The 9288-nt window shown below is 29.1% G+C and overlaps 1 long non-coding RNA gene across 1 annotated transcript; it reads right to left on the reverse strand.

Annotated features, from left to right (window-relative positions):
* Positions 1-310: 310 nt before the first annotated feature.
* LOC146997912 (uncharacterized) lies at positions 311-5074 on the reverse strand. Its single transcript, XR_015039961.1, has 2 exons — positions 4819-5074; positions 311-474 (listed from the first exon to the last, which is right to left on the reverse strand). It is a non-coding gene; the product is annotated as an uncharacterized LOC146997912 (long non-coding RNA).
* Between the last annotated feature and the right edge of the window lie 4214 nt (positions 5075-9288).

Raw genomic sequence — 9288 nt, forward strand, 5'->3', positions numbered from 1 at the left:
AAATTTATTTCTAAAATTAATACTTCAGTTTAGCTTAAAATTTAATGCATTTTAATTTTACCTATAATTTTTTACAAACATAATATGTAATAAATCTAAGCTTAATATTTACCATTTCGAAAGTGATACTAAAAAAGTATTCCTAGATATTATAATTTTCGAGATTCGCATACAAAATTGTGAAATAAACATGTGAGAACAGAAAACAAACTTTATGCTCTCTCTATATTACAGCATGTTAATTAAGAAGTTTATTGAATTTATAATTTTATTGTGAAACATTATGAAGCAAATAATATGCTAATTAAAATACAGAAGTAAAAATAATTTATTACTTAATTCATAAACTTTACATAAAACCTGAAAAAAAGAATTAATTAAAAAATAACATAATTTAATAAACATTTCATAAAAATTCGTTTCGACTGCTTGGAAAAAATGAATGGTTTTTCTCCTCTTTGTAAACCATGTCTCCTAAATAAAGAAAAAAACATTTCTTTTAAAATTATAATCATGCTCTTAAAAAGCTTATAAAAATTATTTTAATAGATGTTTTAAACATGCGCTTATATAACACTTTTAATCATATTTCTTTATAATATCTTAATTAATTAAGAACAGCTTAAATTCTTTAAAAAATTGGATTACAGTGAACCGTCTCATTACGACAAGCTAACTCAGTCAATCACTTTTTAAATTTAATCAGCATTCCTCATAAAATAACTAATTAGTAAACATAACTTCGCTAGGATGCCCACTATCATTTAAAGATCAAAATTTTCAGAAATCACGTAGCTTAGAGAAGGTTCATTGTACAAAAACAGCCAATATTCAAATATTTTCATAAATGAAGCCACCATAGTTATTAAATATAATATACAGTATACTTATATTCAGAATTCAGAACTTGAATAAATTTCTCAAACTGTTTTAGCATTCGAAAAATATTATATTTATTACCTTAAATTTCTAAAACAATATTACATATTCGTCCAAAGGAATCACTGGGACTCGGACAACATTTCCCCCCTAGCTTTCTTTTAGCACAGGATTCTGAATATGTTTTAAAGATTTAGGTAATGTTTGTCTTCCTTAAGGCGCTCACAAAACAAGTTACCCTAAATGTTTTGTCCGCATAGTGGTCATTTTCATCTTACTAACTGATTTGCTAGTGGATTTTGGATGCATGGCCTATCATTGATGAAACAATAATAGTGAACAGCTTCAAGAAAATGGGGATATCTAATGCTCTTGATGCCATATTCCCACTTATTTTTACTAATTTTATCTTCCGAAAATGAAGAGGGAAAAATTAAACGAATAATTTAATTTCCAAAGGACACAGTCACAGTAGGAATATAACAAATGAAAAGTAATCATGGATAAACTACTACTATCACAATATTATTTATTTAAAAGAAACCTCTATTTCAATAAGAATACATATAATTGCAACATCTAATAAGTTATCTCATTTCTTCTTTATAAATTGAACTTCTGTCATTCTCATTGTTGTTCTTGCAAATCCTTAGACCTCAGATCATACATAAATAATTAGAGAAGGTTGTGGTCCGATGCTTGCTAGGGTGAACATTCAGCTGATATGGCAAAATTGCACAGTGAATGGCAGTTGGTATTTGCTTTCACTATCATAGATCATTGTTTGTTTGTATTAGGCTGACATAATATTCAACAGTTAGAAGAGAAAGATTCAACGGGGCCTTAAGTGTGCAAAAGTTTGCCTTTGTTAGTATGACGAAAACAATCATTATGTTGATAAATCCATTTTAAAATCCTGAATATTCATTTTCTGAATGCATTAAAAGGGGGAAAATTATGTAAATATTTTTTTAATTTTCAGAATCTGGTTCTAAAGCTGGGTGGGGTGGAATATGCAACGCAGTACGATAATTCTGAAGATCATTGCTCGTGGCAGTACAAACTAAACGGTGATAACTTGCATGCTGTAGAAAAAGACACAAATTGCAGTTCCAGATGCATTAAATGCTTTGAGGTCTAGGGAGTAGCAGTGGGCAATACTAAGAGTGAAATTCAATGTATAGGGAAGTAGGAATGAAAATTACTTTTATTAGATAGCTTAAATGGTTATGTTACTAAGCGTTCTTATTGGAATGTAGGTTTCTTTTAAATAATAATACTATGATAGTTACCAGTAGTTCATTCATGAATATTTTTGATTGGTTATGATCTTATTGTAATCACATCCTTCAAAATTAAATTGATTGCTTAATTTCCCCCTTGATTTTCATACTATAATATAAAAGGAGGAAAATAGTCTGGAAGTAAACATAACTCCTCTTTCTCTCTCTATATATATAGACATGTATCTTCGTGTGCAACTAAGCAAAACAAATGTGACTTTTTCTTCTTTAAAAAAATTGTGTAAATAAATAGAATTAAGTTCATTTCAAAGACTTATGACACATGAAATATACATGATCAAAATAAATTAGAAAATTAAGTTCAAATAAATTTTAAGCTAAATTACGTGTTGCAATGTAAGTTGCAATAATTCAGTTGTAATAATTAATACTAACAAAACCAAACATCATATTCCCATTCTGCAAAGTATAAAAATTCTTCTGCAAAACTGAAAAAATGACCAACACTTTGGCTTATTTGATAACTTTCAAATTCACTCCTTTGTTTGCATTTAGAATTTATAACTTTAATTTTCCACAGAAATTTGTTTTTGATTTTAAAGAATTTCACTGGCATAATTTCATTCACTTCAGCATATATTAATAGATGCAGAAGGTTTTTGTACCTTACATAATTTTAAATCTTATGTAAACTAACGTAATTAATAACAAAATCAAAACATAGATCAGAAACAGCATAAAATTTAATTAATAATTACTACTAGTGTCACACAAAATGCTATGAAATTAATTAATAAAATAAGAATGAGATAAAATATATAGAATTAATATTCCACATGTGTGAAGTTTGGAAGTTTTACGTTAAATATTTTTTTTTAATTAAGTATTTTTAAAAATGACCCCTTAAAGCATGGGACCTTTCGTAATTAGAACTTGCAAATCTGCTTCGCTAGTCTTTCATAACATTGCTTTTCTTTTATTAACAAGAAATATTGCATTCAGTTATTTAATTTAAGATATCAAAAATAATGCTACTGAAAGGCATGAATACTTACTTAAATTTGAAATTAATTTGGTTGACTTAAAATAATATTTAAAAAAAATAAATCTTCATCTATAGGTCTAAAAATCAGACCTTATTAATTTTCTTTTATTTGAACGATATCTGAATTCTGCCTTAGTTTGGACTAGTAAATCATTGGGCAATTAAATGCCAAGCTATAAGAGAACTAATGTAGTTTACAAATGCACTGAATTTTATTTCCGGTATTAACTTTCAAAGAAAGTAAAATTTTCTGCATATTTGCATCATTTGGATTGATAGAATATGGCAAAGCATGCAAAGGCTATCAGCCTAAAGGAAAGTATATATTCATAGGCGGTTTTGTAAGGAAAAGTAGCTTGCATTTCCATTTATTCATGTATATATATATATATATATATATATATATATTGTTAATGCTAAAATCAATGCTTCATTAAAAATTCATTATTATTTTATTTTTAATACAACATACAGATGCAGAATTGTTTTAAATTCCAATAAACAATAATAATTTATTTTTAAGAAAACTTATTTTATGATTTATATATTATATTACATGAATAAGAGAAACATTTGTCAAGAAATGTATTAAACTTGTATTAGCAGATTCATGCTATCCTAGTAACAAGACTATCATACTTCAAAACTGTATTAAAACTGGGCAAAATAAAATCAACATAAATTCTACATTAAATGTTTAAAAACTTATAAGTATGCAATGGTAGTTATATATACAATATAATATATGTTGTCATTTATAAAATATTAATGAAATGATATTTTTGGAAATAATGCACAAAATTTTAGTTTTGTTTTATAATTAGTTTAACGAATTGTTAGAAAAATATTTTAGGTCATTTCCATTTTTCCCCTGTTGATATTGGTATATTAAAATATATGGAATAATTAAGTTGCATCTAGTTAGTAAAACAAAACATTGCGAAAAGTATGATACGGCATATTTTTAATCAATATAATTACTTCATTTTGGAATTATAATATTTTCGTAAGAAATTAATACCACTGAAAAAAATATTATTACACTAAAGGAATAAACGAGATTCTCGACCGCGTTGTTCAAGTTTTTGTAATTTTACTTCATAACACACTCGTACATAAACATATTAGACTGAATTATAAACTAGGTATAACTAATTAGATAATCCTAGAAAAAGAATAATCTAAACCTAGTAAGCAAAAAAATATATACATAATTCTAAATGTTTATATAAACGTTTCTCGCAAGGCCTGCCGGGAAAAAGATGTCAAACGTTCTTTGGTCAGACGATTGGAAAAGAACGCTAAAATGATTAGTTTTGTTTTCAACAACCACATTACCATTTCAATTATATACCACAAACAGTGATTAAATTTTGGAATAATTAGTTTTAAATAATAATAAGGGCAATTGAAGGCGTAATTTATCGGATGCACAATGACAAAATACTACTATTAGATCTGCATTTGGAATAAATATTTTGCACTCTTTCAACTCATTAGACATTACGAACACTGATATTAATTAATCGCAAAGCTTAAACGTTTAAATACTTACTCACTACATATAACAGTGCAAAGTGCATGAGAATAATCTGCATAAAATGAACAAAAAATATTTCAAGTAGTAATTGTAAACATTTTCTTACTTACCTGCGCTATACAACCAACATGCATTCAGCCATGTTTTTTTCTGCAACTAGCTTTCAAACACTTTTCTCCTGATTGGCTAATTTCCAGTCAGTCACGTGATTCTTCCGCGCGGCTACTGAAACATTATCTGTAATGTTACAAGCAAATCTGCTGTTACCGCTACAGTTTGCTTTCAACCTGTTACCATTACAGGAAATTCTTCTGTAACTTTTTGATTTCTGTAACTTTACAAAACTTTTGCCTGTAAAGAGCGAACTTTTTTTTTACAGTGTAGCAGAATGTAAACAAACGTCAGAAATGTGACATCACTCATGTGGGCGGAGTTAATGGTGACCCTTATCTGGATTGTCATTGGCCAAACTCAAGCCGTTGTCCTAACAGTGTACATTTTGCTTATATGCTTCCCGGCGAAGGCGGTTGCATGTTTTTTCAATCTCTCCGGCCTAAAAAAAACACCTAATGTCTCTACAACCTTACAAATATTTATAATAACTTAGTTTCTAAAGTTTATAACGTTTAAAACGATCAAAATAGGTAGCAGAATTTTGAAATCAAGGATTGTTTTTAAGAATTATGGATGAATGGAAACAAATTTTAGAGCGAAAACATATTTAATTAACAACGTCTAGAAGACATTTACCATCATTAGTTTACTTTTACCATACTATTTAGTTTCTCCTATGGACTACAGAGCAATCGGTTTGTTAAAACCAACATTAGGGAAACAGTATCTAGCAAGAACACTTAAGGGACTTCTGAAAAACGACCCAAGAGGAAAGGGATAAAACCGACATGATGGCGCTAAGAAAAAATTTACTTTCATGGGACATTCGAGTTAGAGCTATAGCCAGGAAGCAAGGCTATCAGATAGAAGCAAATCCCTACAAGGAATACGACCGATATGAATAAAAAAGGAAAAACGACATTTAGCATTATGTTTTCCTTGTTATAAATACAAATGAAATATCAGGCTTTTAACAGCTTTTACTGATTCAATAAATATCAGCTTCTACCTGAGAACAACATCCATCCAGTTTAGAATGTAAGAAGAGAAACTTCAACTAATCTTTCAGAAAACAAAGATCATATATAAAAAAACGTCTGAAAGGTTTCAGATTTTAAACTACACCCAAAGGGGCTTTTTTTTAACATTTTGTGTGTTACCTTTATTTCTTAAATATCATTTGTTCGCACTTAAACCGTAAAATTCAGTTCAAGAGCAATATCGCAAAATAATTTTAAATTGAGTCTATCTTTAAAATTTCCGATATACAATCTTGCGCGCTGGAGATAAACATGTTTGTTTCTGTACAGTGCTACCATTGCTCATTTTGAGCGAATTAGGTTCCGTTAGACAGTCACAAAAACACTGATATAAACTCCATAGATTGACGGACAAATTATCATTCCGCTTATATCTGTCAAAGCAATCTCAATAGTACTATCTAAGTAGAGTCTAAATAAGTCCGACAAAACTTGACGAAACACCCTCTTTGATATTTAGTTACCATTTAAAAATGCTCGCATTTATATAATTAGTGGTGTAGACAAAAAGTAGGAGTATTACATACATTGGCAATATCGTATCATGTGACGCCTACACATAAATACATTCAGCTGGAATTTATAACTAAAATGTAAGTTAAAAAAAATCTGATGTGTACACCACATGACTTCCTTGTACGGAATATTAAATTATACGCATTTTTTCTTGCATTTCATTTAAACTTATTTGGATTAATTAAATCTACTTCGCCGACACCGCATAAACCACAATAGAATAAATGCATTCTTTAAACTTCACTCTAGTATTTGTTTATCATAGCGACACTCTGGCGCTAGATTCACTTAACAGTATTATATTTAGTTCGTATTATAACTCACAATGCACAAAATTTATATAATTTAAAGAATAGAATTTTCTAATCGTTGCCACATGTTCTATTTAAATACTATAATAAAGCTAGAACGATGTATAAAAGAAATTAAGCAAACAAAACAAAAAAGAAACAGTTTTTCACAGATGATTGAGTATTTCTCATTCAATTAATTCCGTTCTCACTTCGCGAGAAGGCAAAAATACATAAGAACTCAAAATATTTATATTAAAAATTACAAAGTAAATCTTAAACACTTATTTCCTCGAAAAAATTCCCAAAACAATTAAGCATAATTTAATTGGCAATAATAAATGAAGGCGTTATCTTTGTCGTTGCGAAGCTACGTTTCTCTAGATTGGCAACAACAACAACTAGTCTGTTTCAAATGTAAACAAACAATGGCCGCCATCAAGAAGAGGATTAGGCTTAGCGGCACGTAACAACTTTAAAATTGTTGATAATTCTAAACATATTGCATAGAGATTTACTAAAGGCATAAAAACCTTAACCGGAAGATAAAAACAACATAATTCAATCATTTTTAAAGCAAAAAATGTACGATTTACAAACATATAAGAGTAAAGAAACTGAGATCACTGAGCCGGGAAACAGAGTGGATATATATATAAATATATTCATATACGTTTGGTGCGGCCGATTGCAACCAAAATACGAGGTGCACATCTACATGTTATAGCAGTCCTATATACAAAATTTCAACGTTCTGAGGCTACTCGTTTTTGAGTTATGCGAGATACGTACGCACGTACGTACATACGTTCGTACAGACGCCACGAAAAATTCTCTTCAGAATTCATTTTAAAGCAGTTTTATAATTTTTATGAGGAAAAGAGTCTTTTATTCTGTCCTTACGTACAGATATAACGCAAAAGCATCGTTAAATTGCATTCGATAGCGGTCAAAATGGATATTTTCGTTGAAGTATGGTGCCTGAAACTTTTCGCGATTACAATACTTACTTTTTACTTCGTACAAGGAAGAAAAAAGTAAATTTAAACAATTAAAGTTATAGAGACATTAGGTATATTTTTGGAAGTAGGAAAGATGAAAAATAGCAAACGCTTCGCCGGGAATCCAACCACGGACATCTGGAATACCGTCCCAGCGTGCAGAAGCACCACACTACGAAGGCACGCTAGGAAGGAGGGAGAAATACCTTATAAAGTAATTAAAACAAGAACAATTGACAGCAAACATTGCCGATTCCAAATTAAGATCCCAGCTTTTCAACCAAAGTTGGAATCTTTTTATGTAATCACCGATAATTCATGGTGGACGTTTCGTTTATTCCCATTTCTGAACTAAAGTTCTACTCATATTTAAAATTTTCTCTTCAAGTTTATAAAATCTGAATTTAAATCTTAAATGATTTCAGAAATGTGAAAAAAATCCCCTGACGCGATGATCGATAATTAATGACTATTAATATATATTTTTTTTTAATTTGAAAGCCTTTCAAATTTTATATTAGGCCCAAAGTGGCTTTTTTTGACGTTTTGTGTGTTACCTTTATTTATTACATCATATGTTCTTCGTAATTAAACCATAAAATTCAATTCAAAAGAGAGATCGCAAAATAATTTTAAATTGAGCATATCTTTAATTCCCGATACACAGTGTCTCGAGCGTTAGAGATAAAAATGTTTTTTCTCCGCACAGTGTTGCCATTGTTCGCTCTGAAATCATTGAACTTCTTAATCAAAAACTCATTAATGCTTTTCAAAATATGAAATAGATAATAAAATGGATTCCAAATTCGGGCTTTCAGATGTCCATATTAGGATAAGACGTACGTTATTCAAAACTGGATGGCTCTAGGTACCGTGGTTTTTATAACAGTCAGAGAAATATACATACATTTATGCAGTTTTTCATTATTTAATTTCTTTAAACATAATACACGGCTTTAATATTTAGTGGCAACAGTTTAAAAAGTGATTCATCGTTTATATTGAATCAACGCAAAATACCAAAACAAAATTAATATCCGTTCTGGGAAAATTGCCCCTTTGGGCTAATAAAGATAGAACATACAGAACAAAACTTCAAAATAAGAATAAATGAAAAAATATTAGAAAAAAATCTGATGTGTACACCCCATGACTTCCTTGTACGGAATATTAAATTATACGCATTTTTTCTTGCATTTTATTTAAACTTATTAGATTGAATTAAACCTACTTCGCCGACAGCGCATAAACCACAATAGTATAAATGCATTCTTTAAAATTCACTTTGTTTACCATAGCGACACTCTGGCGCTAGGTTTACTTAACAGTATTATATTTCATTCATATTATAACTCAGAATGCATAAAATGTATATCATTTAAAGAATTATCTAATCGTTGCCACATGTTCTATTCAAATACTATTATAAAATTAGAATTATGTATAAAAGAAATTAAGCAAACAAAACAAAAAAGAAACAGTTTTTCACAGACGATTGAGTATTTCTCAATGAATTAATTCAGTTCTCACTTCGCCAGATGGCAAAAATACATAAAAACTCAAAATATCTATATTAAAAATTACGAAGTAAATTTCAAACACTTATTTCCTCGAAAAAA

This window comes from Stegodyphus dumicola, chromosome 3 (genome assembly GCF_044657685.1).
Source record: "Stegodyphus dumicola isolate Sdum_Otavi_A_Nest chromosome 3, ASM4465768v1".
Lineage (NCBI taxonomy): Eukaryota > Metazoa > Arthropoda > Arachnida > Araneae > Eresidae > Stegodyphus > Stegodyphus dumicola.